Raw genomic sequence first — 6,000 nt, 5'->3', positions numbered from 1 at the left:
ACCAATCTTTGGCTTCTCCCTTTAAAGTCCAGGGAAATAACATGAGATATATCTGTTCATCTTCAACTTCTCTTATTTTAAATAGTGTGCAGATTCTATTAAAGGTACGAAGATGTTCATTTGGATCTTCCTTCGGCGCACCAATAAATTGGCATTGATTAGTCACCATATGTAGAATTTGTCCTTTGATTTCATAATCTGGTGCATTAATGTCAGGATGAGTAATTGCGTGACCTTAGCCAGTGCGTTTAGCTCTCATTCGGTCTTCCATACTTAAAGGTTCCAGATTTTCCATGATTGAATTTGTTGAATCTGAATCACTAGAGGATTCTTATTTAATGGTTCGTTCCTCAACAATCTCTGTTTGAATGATTGGTGGTTCCGGAGGAAAAATTAATGGTTCAGGATCTATGAATTGTCCCTGAATATTCTCCGGATTCTCAATTATGAGGTTGGGTTCAAAAAATGGATTATCGGAAATTTGAATTGGAGTACTTGGTCGACTGGATGACGATTCTAAAGAAAAATTAACGGCGACAATATTTGCTAGATGTCTTGATCGAGTTACAGGTGGTGAACGTACAAAAGGTGGTGAACGTCTTGCTCGGTGCATTCACTAAATATCCTATTAGTTTTTAAAAGGAAAGAAAAATTATATAAGTTATCCAATTAATAGACTTTTCTGATTTTGCCCACGTTTCGAATAGCCAAAAGATGCAGCAGAGGGGCAGGATTCGTTTGGTCTCAATATAATTGAGTACTGTTTGGCTCCAATAACCCGATCCACGTACAAATCCAACTATTACTACGAACCAGAAAATTTTGATGTCTATCAATTTAACCACTTAAAATAAATTTTCGAAATTTTAAGAAATTTAGAGAAGAAATAGAATAAAAATCTATGCCCTAAAACTAGAATGTCGAGAAATAAGAAAGAAAAAGAGCGCGTCGGTATTAAATTTGGAGAAATAAGAAAGAAAAAAAAATGACTTATAAAACTTTAAAACACTCGACTAACCCAACCTTATTGTTATCACTAACTTAAAATTAAAATTGCAAATTGAGATTACTAATTGGAGTGATAATTGATACATAGGTAAAAGGCGTCGAAAAATAAAAATAAGAAAGTAGCGCGTTAAAACTTAAAAAGGAACTAAAAACTAAAAAATTAAAAGTTGCGTCTAAAAATATTAAAGCTTAAAAGAAAAACTATATCCCAAATGGCAATAACTTAAAAAGGTTCTAAAACTTAAAAAGGCGTCGCAAAATTCTAAAGCAAATGAAAAAAGACAAAATAAAAAAATATACTAAAAGTTGTAAAAAGTACAATTTTTATAAAAATATTATCTTTATATTATTTATTTTATAAAAGTATTAATTTTTATATATTTATAAAATTAATTAAAACTTAAAAATACAAATTAAATAATTAAAACTAAACTAAATAATAAATAATTAATAACCTAATTAGGTTTAATAGTAATAATTAATAATACTCCGTAATTATTACAGTTTGCAGAGTCAAACCCTAGCCTGTCAGTGGACCTCTGCGAGTGCGGTTTGTCCCGGTTCAAAACCTCCGCGAGTCACGGAGGGTTAAATTTCAGCTGAGAAAGGGGTCGATTTTGCACAGGTTCAGTTTTTTTTTTTTTATTTTTTTTTTCTGTTTTTCTAAAATATAAAATATATATATATAAATAAATATTTCTATAAAACAATAAAATACTTATATTTAAACTCAAAAATAAAAATACTTTTTAAATTTATATTTTTTTTAACAAACTCTTTTTGTATTTTTATATTTTTATATTTTTAAAACTTATTTTTTATACGAAGGACTTAATAAAAACTTTTATAAAATTATATTATTATTTTTTATTTCATTAGCGTTGCGCTTTCGGCGTTTAAGTTCCCCGGCAGCGGCGCCAAAAATACTTGATGTTATGCGAGGTGTATATAAAATAGCCTTATTTTTACAACTAAATACTATTAAATACGATACAATTTTACACAAGATATTTATTTATTTATAGAATGGATATACTTAAACCTTGCTACAACACTTATAGGCAGTGTACCTAATCGTACAGTAGTGTAGTTTTTAGTAAGTCCGGTTCGTTCCACAGGGAATCTTTTAAACAAAGCTTAACGCTATATTAGTTTTAATTTATAAAAATACAAATATATATATAAGTAATATTATTATTATAAAAGGGGGGTTTTTACCGTTTAATGACCGGTTTGTCGATTTTTAAAACTTTAGTCGCAGTTAAAACCTAATATAAAATATTAAATAAATAAAAGACTTAATTTAAAGCGTAAAGTAAATAACGATAATGAAATTGCGATAAATAAAAGTGCAATAAAATAAAATTGCGATAATTAAAAATACGATAATTAAAATTGCAATTAAATACAATGACAATAAATAAAAAGTGCGATAATTAGAAGTGAAATTAAATATAAAATAAAGGAAATTAAATATGAAATAAAATAATTATGCTTATTTAAACTTCCGTAATCATGATGTTTGACGTGTTGATTTTAGTTTTATGCCCATGGGTTAATTGTCCTTTGTCCTGGATTATTTAATATGTCCGTCTGGTTTTTGTCCATAACAGTCCATCAGTCATAAATATAAAGTGCGAGTGTCCTCGTCAAATTATCCTTATACCTGAAGTTAAATATTCCAACTAATTGGGGACTTAAACTGTAACAAGGTTTTATTACTTTGTTTAATAATTACACCAGGTTATCGACTGCGTGTAACCCAAGGTTTTAATACTTTGTTATCAATTATGCCAAGTGTCCTTGTACATAATTTTACCCCTGTTTTAATAATTCCATAGACTATTAATCCATTCCCGTGTCCGGTTAAATGAACGATTATTCGTACATATAAATACCCCGCCCATCGTGTCCGATCGAGTGTATATGGTTATTTATAGGGACGTCCAATTGTAAATCTTTATATTAAAATTAACAAACTATCATTTAGTTAAACAAATATAAAGCCCATTAATAGCCCATAGTCTAATTTCCATAAGTGTCGTTCTTTTGTCCAAACCCCAATTATGGTATAAAGCCCAATTACCCAATTTTAGTAATTAGCCCAACATCATGATTACTTCGTTTTAAATAAGCATAATAATAACTTAGCTACGAGACATTAAATTAAAAAGGTTGAATATAACTTACAATGATTAAAAATAGCGTAGCGTTACATGGACAGAATTTCGACTTACACCCTTACAACATTCGCTAACATACCCTTATTATTAGGATTTAAAATTAAAATTAAAATTAAAATATAATATATATATATATATATATATATATATATATATATATATATATATATATATATATATATATATATATATATATATATATAAGTTTACGTAGGGTGGAAAGAAAAAGATGTGTAAAATTCGGCCGAATGCTCGGCCTTTTATAGGCCCACGTTTACTGTTCAGACCTCCGCGAGTGCGGAGGTTTTTGCCTTTATAGGCTCCGCGAGTGCGGAGCAGTGGTTTCCAGCTCACACAAGTTTGGATCCTAGTCTGCCGACGGATTTTAATAATATAAATATAATATAAATATATAATTTATATAATTAATTATATATTATATTATATTTATATACATAATTAATTTGTAACTTTCGGTCCGTTGCGTCGAGCGTTGAGAGTTGACTCATGTCCCGGTTTCGGATTTTCGAACGTCCTTGCGTACAATTTAATATCTTGTACTTTGCGTTTTGAATCTTGTACTCTTGTAATTTCGAGACGTTTCTTATCAATAATTGGAACCACTTTGATTGTATTTTGTACTTTTGAGCTTTTTGGTCGTTTGCGTCTTCAATTCGTCGAATCTGTCTTTTGTCTTCACCTTTTATTATTTAAACGAATATTACTTGTAAATAGGACAACTTCAACTAAAAGCTTGTCTTTCTTGAGGAATAATGCTATAAAATATATGTTCGTTTTTAGCATTATCAGTTACAATCCCAATGGAGTACTACTAATTAATATTCACAACTACAAAGCAACTAGTATGAATCTTCAGGGACCAAACCTGTAATATATGACTATGCATTTCATTTCAGAACCCAAACGAATAAATCAAAGGGGAAAGAAGGACTACAGTACCAATGTGATTGACCCCTTTCCATTTTCTAAAGAGAGAAATTCCAAAATATCATCATAAATATCTTCGATATTTCTGAGAATATTTTCATAAATATTCTTGTCCGAAATTATCTACCTCTTCGTGTTTTCTGTATTCCATTATATTGGAAACTTCTGTAAAATCTAGGTATAAATTATGAATGAATTGTGGAGAAGTGTTGAGAATTGAAGCATGGGTTAGTATAATATAATGACGCCCGGCCAACGTGATTATATTACAGTAAGTCATGCTGAGTTTCTAAATGAAATTTGATGATGGTTCACAGTAGATCATACCATTATCATGTGCCATGTTACATAACTCTTTCATTCTACTTAACTCCTGAATATATCAAGAAAATGTATTCTTGATGGTTCTATCTTCTGTGATGTTGATAAATTTGAAAATCAATTCGTGCTATTACCGTTCCTTTCTGCTTAATATATTATAATCATTCGAAACTCCATACTTATGAATTCTAGACCATTACTCGCTTCACTAGAGGTCGAGAAGAGAATAAAAAGGCAAAGAGCTCCGAAACATAAGGGAAGATATAAAGCCCAATAACAACACAGAAATTACAAACAGTGTATATTAATGTTTATTGCAACATAAAGACACGGGAGCATTAAAAACACTATAACCCCAAGGGCGAAGTAGAAGAAAACATATTCTTCCGGTGGAAGTTGGAAAAGGAGAATGATTGTTGTGATAGTAAGGATAAGGACAAAGATTAGAACTGGATTAAGCATTTTCACAATCTTTTGGATGTATGAACTAAGAAAGAAAGTATAGGAATGGTGAAAATAATGGAACGGAAGAGTTTAATTTATAATGGAAATATCAGACATAGCAATCGAGACAGATCATCGCATTTAATTGAAGAGATCTTAATCTCCTTATTCACCGAAGAATCAGATCTCACTCAGATTTCAAAGATTTCTTTAAATCCATTGATTTTCGGAAATCAACCGTGACTACGCCACCGGTTAGGTCAAATGGGGATATTATTATGCGCGTTATATGTTAAGGTCGGTTACCAAGCCAAGCTATGAAAGAAATGAAAAGTGAATGTTATGTATCGAGAGAATGATTTTATACACAGGTTACGTGTATGATATTTTGTACACGAGATATGTGTACGATTATTAAGCATTTTTGAAAAATGATTTCGTACACGAGATATGTGTACTGTATTTAAAAGATATCGCATGTACATTACAGGTGGGTATAGGATTCGGGCCCATTTGTACCATGCAGCATTTAAATCTTGTGGTCTATCAAAATTACAGAATTTTATTATTTTATGATAAACTTATAAACTCACCAACCTTTTGGTTGACACTTTAAAGCATGTTTATTCTCAGGTTTGAAAGAAATCTTCCGCTGTGCATTTGCTCATATTACATGGAGTCGTTCATGGCATATAGAAGTCAAAACCTCGCAATGGGACTAACTGTTGAAGACTTCATCCAGATGGATTAGGACGGGTCGTTAGAGTTGGTATCAGAGCGGTGGTCTTAGCGAACCAGGTCTTGCATTAGTGTGTCTAACTGATAAGTCATTAGGATGCATTACCGAGTCTGGACTTCGACCGTGTCTGCATGTCAAAAGTTTTGCTTATCATTAGTGTCAAAAATTATTTGCTTATCATCCTTAAAGTCTAGACACGTCTTACTGCCTCTGTGCATCGATAGTATATAGACAAAATCCATATCTTAGCGTATCTGTTACTGTAGACTTTACCTGACACATTTCCTTAATTTCCTCCGTAATCTACGGGATCTTCTGTACTATATTAGATATTCTATATAATTAAAATATTATCCG

The sequence above is a fragment of the Rutidosis leptorrhynchoides genome, chromosome 6 (assembly GCF_046630445.1).
Source record: "Rutidosis leptorrhynchoides isolate AG116_Rl617_1_P2 chromosome 6, CSIRO_AGI_Rlap_v1, whole genome shotgun sequence".
Lineage (NCBI taxonomy): Eukaryota > Viridiplantae > Streptophyta > Magnoliopsida > Asterales > Asteraceae > Rutidosis > Rutidosis leptorrhynchoides.
The sequence above is the reverse complement of the archived record's forward strand: the minus strand, read 5'-3'. Positions refer to the sequence as shown.